At 43.1% G+C, this 21,001-nt stretch overlaps 1 long non-coding RNA gene across 1 annotated transcript; it reads right to left on the reverse strand.

Moving 5' to 3' along the window:
* Positions 1-232: 232 nt before the first annotated feature.
* LOC106698610 lies at positions 233-19,904 on the reverse strand. Its single transcript, XR_002831359.1, has 4 exons — positions 19,564-19,904; positions 5,228-5,389; positions 2,720-2,763; positions 233-279 (listed from the first exon to the last, which is right to left on the reverse strand). It is a non-coding gene; the product is annotated as an uncharacterized LOC106698610 (long non-coding RNA).
* Positions 19,905-21,001: the final 1,097 nt, after the last annotated feature.

Below are 21,001 nucleotides of genomic sequence, written 5' to 3' on the forward strand. Positions count from 1 at the left end.
AAAAACAACAGTCATATTGACCCACCCTGCTCCAGTATGATCTCATGTTAACTTGAACAATTACATTTATGATAACCCTATTTCCAAATAAGAGTGCCAGGGGTCAGGACTTCAACATATGAATTGGGCAGGGGAAGGGAGTCACAATTCAACCCATAGCAACTATCTATACAGTATTTCAGCTTACATTTCTTTTTCTTCATTTACCGTTCTAGAGTGAACCTTTTTCAGGACAGGCACATTCTGTCAGGAGGAGGTTCTGGAACATGCTGGGGCCATCTGTGGGAAGGGAGAGAAAGCTGGGTAGACCCGTCATGAGGAGCAACCCAAGGTCCTGTGTTGGGGAAGAGGCAGGAAGTGAGTGAGCAGAGGCACAGAACAAGCCAGGATGGTGTCCGACTGCTGACTACTGTCATGGTTGTCTACCTCAAAGGTTCTCTAACAGGTGTTAGAGAACCGCCCAGTCTCTTCCATGACCGGTCCCCCCATCCACGTACCCTCATTTAGCTTGGAAGAGATCCTGGAAGGAAGATGCAAGAGAAACCATCGAAACTGACATGAGGGAGTAAGTGAGGGAAGTTTTGGAAGGCGAACATAGAACTGTTAACTCTGAAGCACTATAGTATGATCATTAAGTCCTACATAGAGTTGGAGAAGTGCATTTTCAAATTCTAGCTCTCATGCTCATTTTTTTTTTGGGCGATCTTGGGTATTACTACTCAGTCTCTCTATGCTTCCATTTTTCCCTGGTAACAGTACCTATTTATAGAGCTGTTGTGAAAATAAAAACAAGGTGATATATGTAAACGTTTGGCATGAAGAAAGCGCTTCATTCAGTCAGTCAGTCACTCATCCAACAAATATTTGGATCTACTGTTCCAGGGTCTGTGCCGAACCTCTGAGTCCACAATGACCAAGAAAACGGACAAGGTTCCAGTCCTCCTGCCACTTACACCCTGGAAGAAAGGTAGATATTTAAGCAAATAAACATACAACTGAAGTCCATCATTATAAACTGTATACAAAATGTAAAGATAAAAACCTAATTTCTAAGATGGAAAGTGGGAAATTTTGGTGTGTGGGGTGGAGAGGGGAGGCACTGAGGGAGGGGCACTCTGAGGAAGTGATAGTAAACCAAGACCTGAAAGTCAAGTTGGAAACAGCCTTGACGGAGGGGGTGGGGTGGGGAGGCAGTCCCAGGTAGAGGGAACAGGGCCTACGGCAGTCATAGCTGGGTTCCTTAGGAAGTGAAAGACACAGCAGTGTGTCTGGAGTGTGTGTGTGTGTGTGTGTGTGTGTGTGTGTGTGTGTGTGGAGGGGGATTCAGAGAGACCCTGAGGAGAGGATTTTAAAAAAAGTCAAGACTTAGGTTGAGGAGGATGAGGACTAAGCAGGACCAAGGGATTCAGCAAGTAAGAACTCCTTTGACCTGGGAGAGAGCAGGTCAGAGCGGAAGCTAGATGGCACAGGGTGAGGAAGTAGCATGTGGTGAGGAAGTGAAGGTAGAGAAGGAAGTTCGCACAGTTTCTTTTCAGATGTATTGTGACAAAGGAAAAGAGAAAGCTGGGTTGATAGCTAAAAGGAGGGTTTCTTATTTATTTGTATTTTAGGTGGGGGGATTTTTGAGCATTTTCTAGGCTGAGGAGAAGGATCCAGTGGCTAGAGATTGAAGACAGGAAGAGAAGGTGGCACTGAGGTAGCTTTCAGAAGGCCCCATTCCCGTGGGTATGTTGCCTGCAATTAGAAGGTAGTAGACTCCTGTGTCACAATTGGACCGCAGACCTGAGCAATGTGATTTCAGTGATAGATATGGTTAATCAAAACTCTGCAAAGGGGAAAGGGATTAAGAAGTACAAATTGCCAGTTATAAAGATAGTCATGGGATGTACAGTATAATTGTCAATAATACTGTAATAACTAGGTGTGATGCCAGGTGGGTATTAGACCTATTGGGGTAATCATGTTGTAAGTTTTATAAATGCCTAATCACAATGTGATACACCTGAAACTAATATAATATATGTCAACTATACTTGAAAAACATTTGAGATTAAGTGATGTGTACAAACCATTTCCATATATTTTTAAAAATGAAAAGAGTCCTATTTTTAAATTCTGGACTTTAAGGCAATTGGCATTTAAAGGAAAATTTATATACAGACACAATTAAGAATTTATTTCAGCTCAGTTAGCATGGCTCCGTGGTTGAGCGTTGACCCATGAACCAGGAGGTCACAGTTCGAATCCTGGTCAGGGAACATGCCCAAGTTTCAGGCTCGATCCCCAGTGGAGAGCATGTGGGAGGCAGCAATCGATGATTCTCTCTCATTATTGATGTTTCTGTCTCTCTCCCTGCTCTCTCCTTGCTCTGAAATTAATAAAAAGAAAATTTTTTAAAGGCATATTTAAAAATATATTTTTAAAAATAATTTATTCTGCTGAACACTTTAGTGCTAGCTATAATGCCCTTCAAGTAATTGGCTTTATTTTAGAATTTGATAAAAGCCTTTCTTGGCATTTACCTTGGATCATTTCCTTGGGCCCAAACACTTTCAGGACAGCCCCAGATTTCAGGCCAATTTGGCATCAGCAGCTCTTAGAGATTTTTAAAGTCTCAATTGCCCGTTGCACATAATTTTTTTTCCTGCCTCAAAAGGAGATGAAAAGACAACACCTCTGCTGGGTTGATGGACTCAAGGAACAAGAAAGTTTCCCTTACCTTCCTTATCAGCGACGAATGATGCTCATTCCTCCTACCTCCTCCTTTTTTCATACAGCAGAAGAAAAAAGATAAATTACTGTTTTTATTTAGTTATTTATATAACAGTTAAACATGCATAGTTTCAAGAATAGAATAGTTTTATACTATTTAATAGCAGTCCCCCATTTCACCTCCTCCCATTTCTCATTCCTTAGATAAAACCACTTCCAATGCTTTAATTAATGCCCCTCCCCTTTCTTACGTATCACCATCTCTCTAAAACAGCTACTTCCTAAAATCTATCGGCTTTCCACTGTGGAAAATGGAGATTTGACTACACACACACACACACACACGCACACACACACACACACATATTTTCTGGCTTATATACCTATATTATCATTAGATTGATACTCAGTGTTTTTATTATTTTGATCAAATAAATACTATTCACATCTGTGTGGTATAATAAATTATGATCAATTTCCTGAGTAACATTTTGCTTTCTCTGGAGTTAATAATTGTGTCATTTTTCATTTGCCTAGATTTTCCTCTGCATGTGTCACTAATTGAATCCCTACCTACTCTCTCCTTCTGATCTGTTCCTATCTGGGCTGATTAATCTCTAGGCTTGCTGTTGAAGGGAACCAACGTTTTGCCATTCTAAAGCTGCCTTTGGGACATTCATTTTAAGCTGTTTATTAAGAAACAAGACTCGCCTCTCCGGTGTTGCTCAGTGGTTGAGCATGGATCGCTGAACTGGGGAAGTCAGGGTTCAATTCTTGGTCAGGGCATATGCCCGTGTTGCGGGCTCAGTCCCATTAGGGGGCGTGTAGGAGGCAGCTGATTGATGATTCTCATCCTTGATGATTCTATCTCTGTCTCCCTCTCCCTTCCTCTCTGAAATCAATTTTTAAAAATTTTTGTTTTAAAAGAAAAGAAACAAAGCTCAGAAAGAATCTTTGACCCTCCGCTTGTTTCAGACCCAAGAGCTTCAGGCAGAAACCCTGCTTTAGGAGAGACCCTTGGCTTAATCACATTACACATCTTCACCCTAGCCTTAGTCAGGAAGACCCAAGCCTGTTAGCTAGACACCCAGTGGTCCCATTGTTCCTGGGTTGCCTAGGAGCATTTTCCTGCCACGTATGCTTCTCAACTACTTGTAAACTGCCCACTCTCACTTCTAAAATCTAATACCCCCTACCTCCCCCCTCCTCTTTTTTTTTCTTTGTCCAAAATGTCTTATATACCCAATGTTGAATCACTGTCTTTGGAATTTTCATGCATAGGTGAATTCTCCATGCACACATATTAAAATTTGATTTTTTTTCCTTTTAATCTCTCTGTGTTAATTCCACACAGTACAGCTGTCACCTTGGAATCTCCCTTCATCACATCCTGGGGATTCCCTTCACCTGTTGTGTTGACTAATCTGGTTCTTGCAGTCTCCCTCTTTCTTGTTCTTGCTTCACTCCATTGTTTTGGTGGAGCACATCCTTCAGTAATTTTCTAAGAAAGAGTAGATTTCTAGGAAGATATAACAGATGCCATCAATGCCCTGTCCACAATCTCTTGGCACCTACCACATCTATGCATTCTAAATTACCAGCATAAATGTCTCTTTGCCTGAGGGCTTTTTCTGGCCACTGAAAGTTTGCTCAGAAAATCTTAGGGAATTAACCCCCTTCTCCCTGGGAGCAGCCGTTAACCACTGACTGATAAGAGTTAGTAGATAAATACCCCAGTTTCCTCAGCCCTGACTGGGGATAACTTTGAGGCACCATTTCTACACTGGTCTCCAGAATTCCCCAAAGGAATCACGTCCCAGTTGTTCACAGTAACTTGCTGGGTTTATTGGCTTCCTTGTTTCACTTCCCACTGCCTTACAGGTGTTTCCTGGGATCATCTCCCAAATAAACTACTTGTGCTCTTATATCTATGTTCCATCTCTTATCTTTATACTTTACTGTCTACTTTCCAAATCTTCTACTGAGTTTATTTTTTGCAATCATATCTACATTTCTAAGGCCTCTTTTTTTTTGTTCCCTAAAAGTTTCTTTTTAAAAAATAGTCTTCTGTTTTTATTTTATGTGTGCACAATTCCTTCTTAACTCTATGAGACAATTAATAATTTTTTTTTCTTTTTCTCTCAGAAATGCTGCTGTTGTCAGATGATCTTTAGGGCGTTTCTCTCCAGTGTGTCAGGTTCCCAGAGAAAACTTTTATAATCTCCTGGTTGGATGCCAGGGTTGCACTACCTACACAAGGAGAGAAGGCAGGGGGTCTCTAGGTAATCTTTTTTTTTTCCTGTCTGTTGTCCTTTCACACAACTCTGCCTGGTCCTCCCTCTCTCTTACTCTCCCACCAGAAGAAAAACCTGCTTTCTTTGGGCTTTGTGGGGCAGGAGCAGTCCACCTGAGAGCAGCAAGGGGACCTAGGGGTCTGAGGATCTCGATGCCTCTTGAACGGACTTTCAATTCATCCTGCTCTTTTTAACCACAACTTTACTCGCAAAATACTCACAAAGTACCTGGCTGGGCCACCAGTGGCGGAGCACACGGTGGATTCTGAAATGTGACGTGAGTTGCTTGAGCTTTCTCGTCCGCTGGCGTAGAATGCAGCTTTCCCAGGCCTCTGGAGAAGCTCTGGTAGCAGCGCTCACTATGGACAGGCAGAAGGTGGGACCTGGGCCAACGGGAGACACGGATGAGGGATACTTTTGTTCTGTGCCTTTTTCTTTTCTTTTTTTCTTTTTAGAACCATGTGAATGTATTACTTCATCAAACATTAACTTTTGGTCAAGCCCTAGGAGGGAGTGGAGCATAATGCCTTTGTTTAATCTGTGGTCCTTAACCAGAAATCTCGAGTGTTGTTTTCTAAGTTAGCAGCTGCAATGTTGAGACCATGAGAAGCTTCCCAAGCAAAAGCCATTCTGAGCAAATGCAGAAGCCATAAGCAAAAATATGGACAAATTTGACTCCATAAAAATGCAAGATTTCTGTGAGTCAAAAAAGCAAAAAGAAAAGAAAACCAGGACACCAAAAAACAAATGGGAAAGATATTTCCAACTAATAGAAAAAGGGCTGGGTTCCTTAAAATATGGAGTTCTTGTAAAAGAATTAAAAACAGATCAAAGTCTAATAGAAAACAATAGGCAAAGGACATAAATAGAATACATTGGTAAATCCATACAAATGGCTTTTTTATTTTTAAATTTTAAAGCCACTTTTTATTATAAAATAAAACAAAAATACAACAAAAAAATATACAGACAAGCAAACAAAACAAATGTTATATAGTAAGCACACTTTTAATCGTCACCCAGAATAAGAAACAGAACTTGGTCAGCCATGTCAGAGGCCCTCCATGTGCTCTGTGGTGATCATAACTGCCTCCCTTCCCCTGAAAGTAACCACTATACTGACTTCTGTAGAAATCACTTCCTTCTAATTTTGAGGTCTTACCAACCAAGTGGCATCCCTGACTACTATGGTTTAGTTGTGTCCAACAAATGGCTTTTAAATATAAGAAAAACACTGTCAACCTCACTCATGGTTGTAAGAATGAGCATTCAAACAATGAGAAACCACTTTTAACCTATCAGAATGGCAACATTATAAAAATATGATAATACATACTGGTGAGGTGAGGATAATGGGGAGATAGAAAATGTAAAACATGTTTTTGTGAATTTGAAAATTGGGGCAGTTTATTTGTACTTCAGTTTGGTACCAAAGGTCAAAGTTAAAAAGTTATACCTTTTGACCCAGCAACTTTACCACAAGAAATTTATCCTGTGAATATGCTTGCACTGGGCACTAAGACATATTGAAGACGTATTTATACGGATAAACATTATAACCTAATTTGTAGTCATAAAACTGTAAGCAACCCAACCATTTACAGTAGTACACAGACTGCATATATTGTAGTATATTCATTCTATATACTGTATGGAATACTAAGCAGCCATTAAAAAGAATGAGGTACCTTTAAATTATGTCAATATGTATTGTTAAGTTTAATAGCAAGATATGAAACAAATGTCTATGAATGACCCCATTTCTGTGTTTGGTGGTTTTTCAAGTGTTACATAGATATACATAGATATACTTACATACACACAGAATATCTCTGGAGGAAGACATAAGAAACTAGCAATTATGGCTACCTCCAGAGAGGGGAACTGGGAAAATAAGAGGTCAAGAAAGGGAAGGAGACTTGCTTATTTTTTTCTTAAATACATTTAAGTCTTTTATTCATTTTGAGTTTATTCTTTCTTTTTTTCTTTATTTATTAAGGTATTACATATGTGTCCTTTTCCCCCCATCCCCCCCCCAGCCCTCCACTCATGCCTTCACCCCCCTGGTGTCTGTGTCCTTTTGAATTTATTCTTATGCATGGTGTAAGTTGGTGGTCTAGTTTCACTTTTTTTTAAAAAGTTTTATTTTAATTAATAAAATAGTTTATTTATTAAAAATAAGCAAACATTATAGAAGAATTGAAAATAAATAGTAAAGTCCCTACTCTCATCTCCACTTTCCTATTCCATAGGAATAATCAATGTTAAAAGTATGGTAGGTATCTCTAAGCTCTTTTTCTGTGTATATACACATATATTTATATTTATTTCTAGATATAGGTGACATGTGTATAATCTTTTATAACTTGCTGTCTCACTCTACATGTAAAATGGACATAACTGAGACTTGAAGTGGCTGTGTGCCAATAAGTTACTGACAGGTTGGTAAGCCGTGCATGGAGACACAGTGTCTGAGGAGGGGATGTCACACTCCATGGAAGGCTTGGGGGTGAGGTGATATTTTTGGTTCAGTGGGCTTCATGGCGCCCTCAAAGTGTAAATTACCTTTTGTAGAAAAATACTAACTTCTACATTCAGGACTGCTTTAGAGCATGAAAGGATCTCCAACATCATCCTGTCCAACCTCAATTGTAGGAAAAGCGCTGTTTTCCTGGGAGAAGGGGAAGACTTGGTTAGGGGCCTTGCCTAAGATCACCCAGCCAGGGAGAGTGACAAAGTTGGGACTTCTTTCTCCAAGACCCTTGCTCACTGTGTTGTGCTGCCTTCGGCTGCTTTGAGAGGAAGAGGAAGAGGAAGGGCAGTGCTCACTTTGAAAATATTCAGTTGCTCAAACCACACGATTCCTCAGATGGCAGGGCTGGCGCCCCGCGCCTGGCTCTGTGCCCATGAGCTCTCCCGTGAGGTTTTACTCTTGCCTGCTGTACACCTCATTAACTGCCATGAACTCATTTTTGGGAACATCAGTCTTGTACTTTTCAATCCTGGCACTTGGCACTTTTTATTCCTCAAACACAGCTTTCTTATTTGCTCAGGTCTTGGCAGACTACTGAACAGGACAGTATTATATCAGATGGATGATAAAAGGAGGGGGGAAAAGACAACCAAGTTCAGATCAATGCCAAATTCATTTCTTTGGGGAATAGTCATTAAGTGCTAGATAGTGAGGATGGGGGAGGGATACAGTCAGAACAAGATATACCTCTTGCTCTCTAGCAGCTTCCTGTCAAACAACCTCCAAACTCTTTTCATCATTACACTCCATCAAAAAAAAAAAAAAGTTTAGCATGGCCCTAGCCGGTTTTGCTCAGTGGATAGAGCATTGGCCTGTGGACCAAAGGATTCCATGTTCAATTCCTGTCAACAGCACGTACTGAGATTACAGGTTCCTCCTGGCTGGGGGACCTGGTCGGGTCATGTGCAGAAGGCAACCAATCAATGTGTTTCTCTCACATAGATATTTCTCTCTCTCTCTTCCACTCTCTAAAAATCAATGGAAAAATATCCTCAGGTGAGGATTAAAAAAATTTTTTTGCATGCACTCCCAACAATTGCATACTTATTATAAATTATATATGCTCTACTGTAATAATTTTTAGATATTTGTAAAGCTTAACTTTCCTAATATTTAGTACCTATAATAATAAAAGCGTAATATGCTAATTAGACTGGACAGCTGAATGACCTTCCAGACATCATTCCAGACGTCCTTCCAAACAAAACCGCCATGGCAGGGACTGAGGCAGAGGTGGTTAGGGGCGATAAGGCAAGCAGGAAGAGTGGTTAGGGGGCAATCAGGCAGGCAGGCAAGCAGTTAAGGGTGATCAGGCAGGCAGGCAGAGTGGTTAGGGGCAATCAGGCAGGCAGGTGAGTGGTTAGGGAGATCAGGCAGGCAAGTGAGTGGTGAGGGGCGATCAGGCAGGCAGAGTGGTTAGGGGTGATCAGGCAGGCAGGCGAGTGGTTAGGGGCAATCAGGCAGGCAGGCAGGCAGAGTGGTTATGGGTGATCAGGCAGGCAGGCAGGCAGGCGATCAGTTAGGAGCCAGCAGTCCCAGATTGCAAGAGGGATGTCTGACTGTCAGTTTAGGCCTAAACCGGCAGTCGGATATCCCCAGAGGGGTCCTGGATTGCAAGAGGGTGCAGGCCGGCCTGAGGGACCCCCGCCACCCCCCCCCCACTTGAATTTCATGCACCGGGCCTCTAGTAAAGAATAAAAAGAAACAAGTGCTCACATATTTTTTTTCCCACCCCTTGGTGTATCATCTTGGCCACCCCACTTTGGAGCCCATTGTTCCAACAGGGGAATCAGATGGATACCCCAAAATACTATAACCCAAGAGAGTGTGAAAAAGGCTGTAATGTCAGGGTAAGCAAAGTATTCTTTGAGCATCAAGGAAGCATTGCCAGAGGGAGGGAAAGTTGAGAAAATGAAAGGACTTTTGACTTACCCCTGAGCCCAGCTCCTCTGGGCTTGGGCTAGGGATTAGTGCCAGGCTTCATTTCCTAGGCTGGTGTCTGTGCAAACACTGCCTTATAAAAAGGCTGCAATAAGCTCCTACCTCAACCCTGAAGCATCCAGTTTCCAGGACCTAGAGCTTAATCAATAACATGGCCTTTCATGATGCTGGAGGCAGACATTTCTGACTCATGGCCCAGAGCCACGTTCAACGTCTACACCAGTGGTTCTCAACCTTCTGGCCCTTTCAATACAGTTCCTCATGTTGTGACCCAACCATAAAATTATTTTCGTTGCTACTTCATAACTGTAATGTTGCTACTGTTATGAATCGTAATGTAAATATCTGATATGCAGGATGGTCTTAGGCGACCCCTGTGAAAGGATCATTCAACTGCCAAAGGGGTCGTGACCCACAGGTTGAGAACCGCTGGTCTACACTCAATAGTGGTGAGGCAAGGGCCCTTGATGTGGAGTCAGGAGGCTGAGCTGAATCCTGAGGCAGAACTGGTCTCCTTATTCTTAACCAACTACTAACCAATTGTGTGACTACTGCCCTTTAACCTCTCTGAGCCTTCATTTTCTCATCTGCAAAAAGGGAACAATAAATGCCTCCCAGGATGCATTGCAATTTCTAACATTAGTTGAGTTTTTCACTGTGCATAACATATCATCTCATGAAATCTTCATGACAATAGGATGAAGTCGATGCTACAATTGTTCCCACTTTGCAGACATGGAAACGGAGTCATAGAGAGAGTAGATTGTTTGTTTGTACAAGTTTACAGAGCAAGAATGTACAGAGCCAGAGTTCTGTGGACTCAAAAGCCCTTGTTCTGCCCACTCTGCTGGGCTGCTGGCCTCACAATGCTGCCTGGAGCGGCAGATTGATAACTCTAACGCTGAAGTACAAAGGAGGTGGTATTACAAGTCTAAATGCAAAATATGCTGCCCGGCCCATGTGTCTCAGTGGTTGAGTGTTGACCAATGAACCAGGAGGTCAGGACTCAGTTCCTGGTCAGGGCACATGCTCGGTTGTAGGCTCCATCCCCAGTAGGGGGTGTGCAGGAGGCAGCCAATCAATGATTCTCTCTCATCATTGATATTTCTCTCTCTCTCCCTCTCCCTTCTTCTCTCTGAAATCAAGAATATATTTTAAAATAAATAAATGCAAAATATGCTTTTCTACACAGCCCTAAAGGTCAACAGAGTAGGATTTGGTTAGGAAAAAAAGGTTGAGAAGAACTTGAAAGTTTTCTTGCTCTATTTTTAGTCCCTTATAACAGTGTATCATAGTCTGGGAAGAGTAGTCGGTTAAGAATAAAGAGACCAGTTCTGCCTCAAACTTGCTGCCTGACTTCGGGCACATCATTGAAGCCAAGTGTACTCCTCTGTTAGGGGTCCTAATATATGAGCTCTACAGGGTCTTCTTGTCTGACGATCCCCAAACTCCACTCTCAAAACGGTCTGCAAGCTGGACTCTCCCTGATCTCCGGGCAGGGGGCTGGAGAGAGGCCAGAGTTCAGGGAGGCGCAGCTCAGGTCAGGAGGGCGAGGACGTAGACAAGGCCTGCGGGGGCAACTGGGAGGGGGCGGGGACTCCAGCCAGAGCTCTGGTGGCCACTCCATAATTATAAGGAGACATCGCAGAGTTTCTGTTGTGGTTGTTCCCTGTTTTCTTTGGGCAGTTGTCATTTTTTAACTGACCCTTCCCAGATGAGATCGTCCCTTTTCAGCTGGGTAAAGTCAGAGCCTTGCAACTGATGGGGTATTTGAATCCTCTGTGGAGAGAGGCCAGGGGCAGCTGACCACCCTGCCCCACCCCCCTAGAGTCCCCCCCCCACACACACACACTTCAGGGAAGTGAAGCCAGGGCGGCAAACTTGCTGACAGTGCCGGACAGCCTGCAAACCCAAACATCCTCCTTTCCCTGCCTGGCCTCCTGCCTCCTCAGTGCAGCCATGCGGGGCAGCAGCGCGAAGAACACAAAGCCACGAGCTTTCCAGAGCAGGGGAGGCTCCAGCCATTCCCTCCCAGCGCCTCGCTCCTCCCTTGGGCTCGCAGCCACACAGGCACAAGGTTATAGTTACAGTTGAGAACTGCTGACATCTACTTTTTGGTTGTTGCTTAAACACACCACACACACACACACACACACACACACACACACACACACTTTCCTTCATGGCTTAAAGCTTCACAACACAGTTGATTCAAACCCAAAGGTGCATATTTGCTTTGCTTCTCATGTTTCCTTAAGTTTGAGCAAAATGAATGCGGTGTTTCAGAGTCAGAGAGAAGGCTCATTGGCTTAGTTATTTTCCTAAACTTTCCAGTTCCTTTCGGCGTCTGGAAACCGAAGAATAGAGTCTTTTACACCTAAGATTAGAAACATCTGGCCATCACATTTGAGTGAGGCCGGGCTAGAGTCTGGCAAAGCCAGGTGGAGTGGCCTGCCTACGTGAATGATGGAATTTTAAGCATCGATGGGACTAAAAGTTACTAAATCCAAGCTCTTGGTTTTACAGATAAGGAAACAAGCCCAGAGTGGTTAGGATTTCGTAATGTCACACATCTTGTGTCAGAGGTGAAGCCAGAACCCAGGAGATAACTGGGAGAATCCCATTCCTGGTCTACTACACCCACAGGGAGGACTTGACTATTGAAAAAAATTAAATGTTTATAAATATTCTTAATTCCTCAATTTGACACACCCAACTATTTCCACTTTTGCATATTTCTACCCAGTTTTTCTTTTTTAGAGACAGAGGAAGGGAGAGGGAGAGAGAAACATGGATTTGAGAGCCAGAACTGAGCCAGCAATCTTTCAGTGCACGACAAGGCCCAACCAACTGAGCCACACCAGCCAAGGCTTCCACCCAGTTCCTATTCTTCCTCAAGGAGAATAAAGCACCCACTCTGCGCCAAGTGTTCACTTACATTTCGTCATTGAATTGTCACAACACTAATATATGGGAGGCACTGTTATACCTGTTTCATAGAGGATGAGACAGAGAGATCAGACACATCGGCCCAAGGTCATACAACAGAAAGAGGTGGTGTCAGGATTCGAATCCAGGTCCCTCTGACTCTGCAGCTCCAGACTCCAATACACCATGTTGCCACAGCCACTGTGCATGTCACAGTCAATATCTGTACCCTTTCCCACTTCCATAATTCCTAGTTTTCACAATTATTACTTTTATGGATGTATTCATTCATTCCATAAATACTTATCAAACAGCGACTCTGTGCCAGGCACAGTCAAGACACGAAAGATAAAGCAGTGAGTGAGCAACACAGATGAATCCCTGCTCTCAAAGAGCACAGATTCCACAAGGAGAATCAGACAGGAACCCAAATAAGTCACACAAAGTGCTAAGTGGAATGAGGAGGATAAAATGAGGACGGGGAGTAGGAAATGCTGGGAGCTGCGGGTGGAGGCAGATGACAATTTTAAACAGGATGGCCAAGGAAGGAAAGCTCACCTGTGATATTTAAGGGGGTGAGGGAACGAGCCAAATGGACATCTGGGAGAAGAGGGAAGAGTGAGTTTAAACTCCTGAGGCAGGAGAAGACTTGGTGTGTCCAGGTAACAGGTAGGAGGCAGGTGTGGCCAGAGTGGCGTATGCAAGAGGAAAAGTAGTACAAGATGGGGTCAGGGAGTAATGGAGGCCCAGTGAGGTGGGGCCTGAGACCAACCAAAGATTTCAGCTTTTATACTAAATGAGAGCGGAGCCCAGGAAGATTTTGAATGGAAGACTAACATGTTCTAGTGTTCTCAGTGGTTCCAATGTCAGCTGTAATGGACCAAAAATTTTTTAAAATCCTAAATGGTTCCTATGACTGCGGTGTTGAAAGTAGAGTAGGGGGTGGGGAACAAGGGTGAAAGCCGAAAGACCGGTCGGGAGGCCATCGCAATTCAGATGAGAGATGATGTGATTTGGACCTGAGGCAGTAGAGAATGCAGTGAAAAGTGACGCAATTCAGGGCCTATTTTGACAGCGGAGCCAGCAGGGTAATCTACCCTCTTTGCATGTCATGATGTCATAAAACATTTATTTTAGAGATATAGGTTGTTCCTGCTGGTGCTATTACTGATAACATGCTCATTAACGTTGCCACTCATGCTTTTTTGCGTGTCTTATTTCCTTAGGATAAACCATTAGGAGTTGGATTACTGAGTCAAAGAATGTGATCCTCCTTATGCCTCTTGCTACATAATGCCACAGTCCATGGTAGACTCTACCAACAGTACCTTAAAGATCTTTTATTTTAAGTGCTCCGGAATTCCTCTCCTACCCCCAGCATCTCTCACCCACTATGATTTTCTTCTTTTTCTCTTTCTCCTCCCTCTCCTTTTGGGGAATTTATAAAGGGGCAGGGTAACAAAGATGAACAAAGGTTAGGGCTGGCCACAGAGAGAGGTAAGAAAAGACAGGGAGGAATTTCTTCATTTTTTTCCTTGTGTTACAGCCCTGAGAAAGGGCCAGCTGCTTCCCTTTAGTTATTCTTTGGTAAGAATCAACAAACTAACAATACTGCTTACTTAGAGACCTTTTTTTTCTTCTGGGGAGATCAATGGATTTAACAATTTCAATTATCTTTCACAATGTCCCCTGGTGCTAGATTAAACTGCCTCCCCTGCACAAACATTCCTCTCACTAGGGTGGGAAGTTCACCAAACTTTGGGCTCCTTTATTCCCCTCCTCCAGCAGGATGGTCCCCCTTTCCAAGGCCCCCCCCCCCCGCTTTCCACACTCCAAAGTCTACTTGCTGCATCCTCCTTATCCAATTTCATCCTTAGTATGAAAGAACAAAAATTAATCATTTATTAAAAGTAAGAGGTTTCTTATGAATTTTAGGATCAGTTTGTCCGTTTCTGCTGATCCTAAAATTCATATGGAAATGAAAGGGACTCAGAATAGCCAGATGATGTTGAAAAATAACAAAGTTGGTAGACTCACACTTCCTGGTTTCAAAGCTTACTGAAAAACTACAGTAATCAAGACAGGGTGGTACTGGCATAAGGAGAGGCATACAGATTGATGGGACAAAATTAAAAATCCACAAATAAATCCTGACCGTTTTTAGGCATTTGATTTTTGACGAAGAGGCCAAGAGTATTCAATAGGAAAGAATCGTCTTTTCAACAAATGATGTAGGAAGACTGCGTATCCACATGCAAAAGAATTTGGACTTCTATCAAATATATACATAAAAATTAACTCAAAATGGACCATAGACCTAAATGTAGGAGTTAAAGCTATAAGACTTTTAAGCTTCTTATTTCCCCTTCAATTTTGAATGATAGCCTTGCTGGATAGATTATTCTTGGATTCAGTCCTTTAGTGATAAAGAATTGATTCCATCAAAATTTAAAAACTTTGTGTTTCAAAGGACATCATGAAGAAAATTAAAGGACAACCCATAGGATGAAAGAAAATATTTTCAAGTTATATATCTGATAAAGGACTTGTATCTAGAATATTAAAAACTCTAAATTCAATAATAAAAGATAAATAACCCAGTTTCAAAATAGGCAATTACAGCCCTGGCTGGTGTGGCTCAGTTGGTTGGAGCTTTGTCCCGTACACTGAAAGGTCATGGGTTTGATTCCCGATCAGGGCAAAATAGGCAATTACAGCCCTGGCTGGTGTGGCTCAGTTGGTTGGAGCTTTGTCCCGTACACTGAAAGGTCATGGGTTTGATTCCCGATCAGGGCACATACCTCGGTTGCGGGTTCAGTCCCAGTCAGTGTGCATCTGAGAGGCAACCAATTGATGTTTCTCTCTCTCTCCTTTTTCTAAAATCAAAAAACATATCCTCAGGTGAAGATTTAAAAAATAGGCAATTGCAATCGACATTATTCTAAAGGAAATATACAAATCCTATATAATAAAAGTCTAATATGCTAAGTGTCCGGTCATCTGGTCAGCCGTTCAACCAATCAAAGCGTAATATACTAATGATATGCTAAGGCCACTCAACCACTCGCTATTATGTGCACTAACCACCAGGGGGAAGACACTCCAACCAGTAGGTTAGCTTGCTGCTGGGGTCCGGCCGATCAGGACTGAGCGAGACAAGCAGCACACGCCCTGGTCCCTCCTGTGGTCCCTTCCTGGCTGGCCAACCTTTCTCATCCCTCCCCGGCCCTGATTGTGCACTGGTGGAGTCCCTCAGCCTGGCCTGTGCCCTCTTGCCATCCAGGACCCCTCGGGGGATGTCAGAGAGCTGGTTTCAGACCGATCCCACAGGCCAGGCCGAGGGACCCCACTGGTGCACGAATTCGTGTACCGGGCCTCTAGTAGCTAATAAGTACATTGAAAGTTAATAGGGAAATGCAAATCAAGATCACAATGAGATGCCACTTCTCCCCCATTAGAATGGCTATAATTTAAAAAGCAAACAATAACAGTTTTTGGTGAGGATGTGGGAAAATTAGAACCCTCATATATTGTTGACAGAAAAGTAAAATGGTGCAGCCACTTTTGAAAGCAATTTGGCAGTCCCTCTAAATGCTAAAAATAGTTACCATATGACCTACCAAAAATATGTCCACACGAAATCTTGTATGTGAATGTTCATAGCAGCTTTATTTGTAGACTCAAAATGTACCGTAAACAAGCTACATGTCTATCAACTGATGAATGGATAAACAAAATGTGATGTAGCTATACAATGGAATAGTATTTGGCAATGAAAAGGAACCAAGTACAGACACAAGCTACAATATGGTTGAACCTTGAAAGCATTATGCTAGGTGAAAGAAGCCAGTCACAAAAGACCACCTATTGTGTGATCTCATTTATATAAAATGTTTAGAATAGGCAGGTCCATAGAAACAGAAAGTAGATTAGTGGTTGCCTAGAATTAGGGGGAGCAAAAGAGTGGAGTGGGGAGTGAAAATGGTGACTGTTAATGGGTACAGTTTCTTCTGGGGATAATGGAAATGTTCTAAAATTAAGGTGATGGATGCACAACTCTATAAAAACCATTTAATTGTACACTTTAAAGATGTGAAGTTTACAGTATATAAGTTATATCTCCATATAGCTATTTTTAAGTGGCTTCTTGCTCACTATTGGGAAAAGACACCAGATTGTTCCATTTAGTTCCCTCAAAAAATGTGTTCCTGTGATGCATGGAGGAACAGGCTATGAGAATTGCCTTAAGGGTCGCTAGTAATAAAAGCTGGAGGCTGAGAGGAGCCAGGGGAAGAGGAGGATGGAATAAGGGATGGAGAAGGAATGATAAGTGATAGGCAAAGGGATGCACCGGAAATTAAGGCATAAGTCGTCTCAAGGTTGGACAGCCAGGTGGGAAAGGGAGAGGAAATGTGGGAGTGGGATTTGCAGAATATATTTACTGCCAACTTTGTAGGAATGGGGGCCAGGTGGTTCAAAGCCAAGCTGCAAAGCAAATAATTATGAGGCTACAGACTTCACTGATTCCTTGAGTATATAATGCTGTGTAGAGCTGATAGGGATTATTTGGTAAAAGTATATGAGCACTGTGGCCAGTTGGGAAAAGCAATCATGACTGCTATCACCAAATCTGTAGCAGAAAAAAATTATAATACGATTCTGCAAATAGCCAGAAAAAAAAAACAAATAAAAGGCTAACCTTTCCTACAAACAAAGCTGTGGATTAACGTTAGGTAACTTCCAACAGTGCTCCTTTGTCTAAGCAGAAATCCATGTGCATAATCTTATTTGTACAGCCCCTTGCACCTTGAGAAGGGTATGGTTAATATCTAAAAAAGTTTTCCCTAAATTAGAACTTTTAAGAGAGATGTTGGATCTGAAATGTGCCTATATTTTAAAATTGATTTTAGAGGAGAAGCAGGGGATAGAGAGAGAAACACTGATTGGTTGCCTCCCGTATGTGCCCTGACCGGGAATCAAACCCCCAGCCTTTGGGTACACAGGACAACACCCCAACAATGAGCCACATTGGCTATGACCTACATAAGAATTTTAAAATAAGAACACCCGATAAGTTAAAGAATACAATGGTAACTCGTTACGCACACGCACACATCATCCCCCAAAGGTTAAAAGTCTGGCAAGATGCAAATCACACCACTAGTAGCCTCTTCCTTGTGACTTGAGAGTCCATCTCTTTCTCTCACAGATGGTAGAAGAGACAGAAGAGCTGTGACCAGGCCTTACTCATCTGTACAGTCACTAGATGATGATAGTTATAATAATTAACATGTGTGAAGGTTTTTGCAGTGTCCAAGCCACCACCATGCATTTGCTTTTCATTTAATTTTAATCTTTACAGAAACCTCCCCTCTCATGAGAAAATCAAAGCTTAGGAATGAAGTAACTTGCTTAAGATCTCTTACCACTTTCTCCTCAAGTGTATAAACACACCTTAACCTCTCTCAGTTTAACAAAAAGAAACCCATTCTGTACTCCACATGCCCTCCAGCCAGCCTGTCTCTTTTCCCATAAGTAACCTTTTTCAAAAAGTAGCTCACACTCTCTTTGCACTCATATTATTACTTTCTTGTCTAAGGAATGTAATGTACAAAGGCAGGTCACAGGTGAAAGGTTGCACCTGGGGAGCAGGCCTTGAGCTCCTGCAGCTTGGACCATGCATGAGTATTCAACACAACTTGAGGGTTTAACAAGAGGGATGCCCTTGACCTCTGAAGAAAGTGGGCAAGCCCTGGGCAGGCAGTCAGGCTTGGGAAACTTGGAGCACTCCTCGGAGCTCCAAGGAGCTTCTCGTTCCATGGCTACTTTCCCCTCCCTTTCTCTCTGAAGAGAAGGAAGGAAGGAAGGAAGGAAGGAAGGAAGGAAGGAAGGAAGGAAGGAAGGAAGGAAGGGAGGGAGGGAGGAATGCAGGTAGGAAGGAAGGAAGGAATGCAGGTAAGGAGGAAGGGCCGGAGGGTTCTTTCAAAGCAAAGTCATCTGATCACAAACCCCTTTATTAGGATCCCTTCCAACTCACTGCTGTGAGAGAAGGTCCTTCTCACCAGAATTGTTTCCCTCACCCCCTCTCATTGCACCTATAATTTCTCCCTTTCAACCTCATGACCTCACCCCCTCTCATTGCACCTATAATTCTTCCCTTTCAACCTCATGAATGATCTAGATCTTGAAAGATGTCCTGAATTGAAGAGTCTCAAGAAGCTGAACAGGACGGGAGGGGGTGAGGATGCTGTAGGTGCCACCTGCTTCCCAGTGCTTCTCAAAGTCACCCGGGGAGGGTCACGTAGAGGATAGAAAAGTACGATGCAAAGAGGCCGAGGAGTAACTGAATGGTCTTGGGTACAGTTCGTTCTCTCTCCCCTCCCAGCTGCACTCACCGTACTTCCTGTTCTGTTATCTGAAGTGTGGGTCTGGCACCGTGTGAAGACACAAGTGCCCACTTGCAGCCAAGCACAGCAACCTTTCCTCCGGCCCAATGGTCACCCCTGCTCTCGGTGCTCTGCACTTCCGGCTGCAAAAGCAGGCCCAGCGCTCACCTCCCCAGACCCTGAGGCGATGAGCCGGTGCTTAAAATCTAGACAGAGTTCCCACATATTTTCCCACACTTTTCATCCCTTCTCTGTAATCCAGGCTGCTGGAGAATTAGTATCTCCTTTGATAGCAAAGGGGACAAATATAAGTAGTCAGGGGAGGCCAAGGCAAAATCACAAAGTAGGCGAAATATATCTTTCATGCTCCCTTCTCTTTCCTTGCTCCTTCTCCCTCTACTGAAGTCAGGAAAGAATCAGAAAATACTAATTTGTAACTTAATGTGAAATGTAAATATAAAGTTCTCTTGTATCTCACAGGGCCTTTATCTGCAGTTATAAAATTTAAAAGTTTGGGCACTCCTAGAAGCAGCCTTTCAGGCAGGTAGCAAAGGTATTTTTAGGGAATGGGGGAGCCGTCACCTGGGAATCACCCCAGGTAGAGAGCTCTTAGAAACACGCTCAAGCCCAGGATCTTCCTGCCCGTGGAGCTGGACCAGGTGAGGAGTTTGAGATGAATGGTCCACAGTCATTCGACTCAGGGGCTTTCTCCCAAACTCTACCGCTCTGGTGGCTTTTTCTGTCATCACCCCCCTTCTTAGGCCAGTACCTGGTAAGTCATGGTGACCCAGGAAGGTTGGATCAGGGGAAGTGAAGAACAGGCTGTGCTGATGATTCATTAAAGCCTGTGGCTTCTGACTCCTGCACAAGACTCCTCATCGGAGGGTGCGGCTTGGGTCATGCTGGGCACTCAGCAGCTTTGTGGTGGGTATTGGTTTGTGCTTCCTCCCCTTTGCTTTCGATTCAGTGCTTTCCTGTTGCAGTCTGAGCTGTTCTGTTTAGCGGTGGCCCCACAGCAGCCACCACTGTGTGCAAACTGGATCCATCCAGGGGCAAGCGAAGGGCAACCACAGGGGGAAGGGTTGAGAGGTAAGAAAGGAAAGTGGTGGAAGCCAGCTGGAAAGGAGAAAAAATTCCAAAGACAAAATGTCATGATGAATAACAATCAAGAAAACATTCCAGTAATTTAAAAAGTATGTTCCAGCTCACATTCAGCCCTGGTTAAAGTCCATCCTGATCTAAGTTAATTTGTTCAAATACATTTTCATTAGAACATACCCTTGAGTATATTTTTCAAAGAAATAAGAAATGTATAGGATGAGATAAGGTTAATCCAAGAATTAATTGAATTCAAGAGGGGTGGGGGGAGGACAACGAGGGTAAAGGGGGTCAAATACGTGGTGATGGAAGGAGACTAGACTTCAGGTTGGGCGCACACAATAGAGTATGCAGATGCTATATATAAAGTTGTACACCTGAAATGTATGCAACGCTATTAACCGATGTCACCCCAATACATTTCATTTAGAAGCATGTTTACCAATTTAAAAAGAGTTAATTAAAAATTAAGTATCCAAATTCAATTTTAATTCAGGAATAAGATATCTGACAATATGCGGGGGGAGAAGAGAGGGGGAGCTTAGATGAGCTGTGTTTGAGGTCCTGTAATAGACTGTCCCAAGTGAAGGGACGCGCATCTGTGAAGGCCTAGAAGCGAGGAAGTAGGGGTGTGCTTGAAACCCTGGAATCCGACATGAGTGCAGTGCAGACTGGTGGTGGGAGGACAGGCTGCTGATCACAGAGGGCTGACGAGCCCGGCTAAAACGATTGTTCCCTAGCCTAAATGATTTTAAACAGGAGGAGGTTAACTTTATCAGGTCTGCATTCACAAAACACCTTTTGATGGCTGGTGGAAAATGATCCAAGGGGAGAGAAACTGAAGGCAGGAAACGAGCAAAGTGTTGCAAAGATCATTTAAGCCAGGATGAGGTTAAGTGGGTAGTTTCAGAGAAGTAGACTTTACTGAATTTGGTTATTGATTGAATGTGGAGGGTGAGCAAAAGAGGAATCAAGGATGAATCCTAGATTTCTGGCGCAAGCAATGGGGTGGATGTTGTGGCATGTATTTGGATAAGGAACGTTAGAGAGATAGTGAATGAATATGGTTTCAGAATTTCCAGTTGGAGAAGTTCTAGAAGGCAATTGAA

This window comes from Myotis lucifugus, unplaced genomic scaffold (assembly GCF_000147115.1).
Source record: "Myotis lucifugus unplaced genomic scaffold, Myoluc2.0 scaffold_203, whole genome shotgun sequence".
NCBI classification, from domain to species: Eukaryota; Metazoa; Chordata; class Mammalia; order Chiroptera; family Vespertilionidae; genus Myotis; species Myotis lucifugus.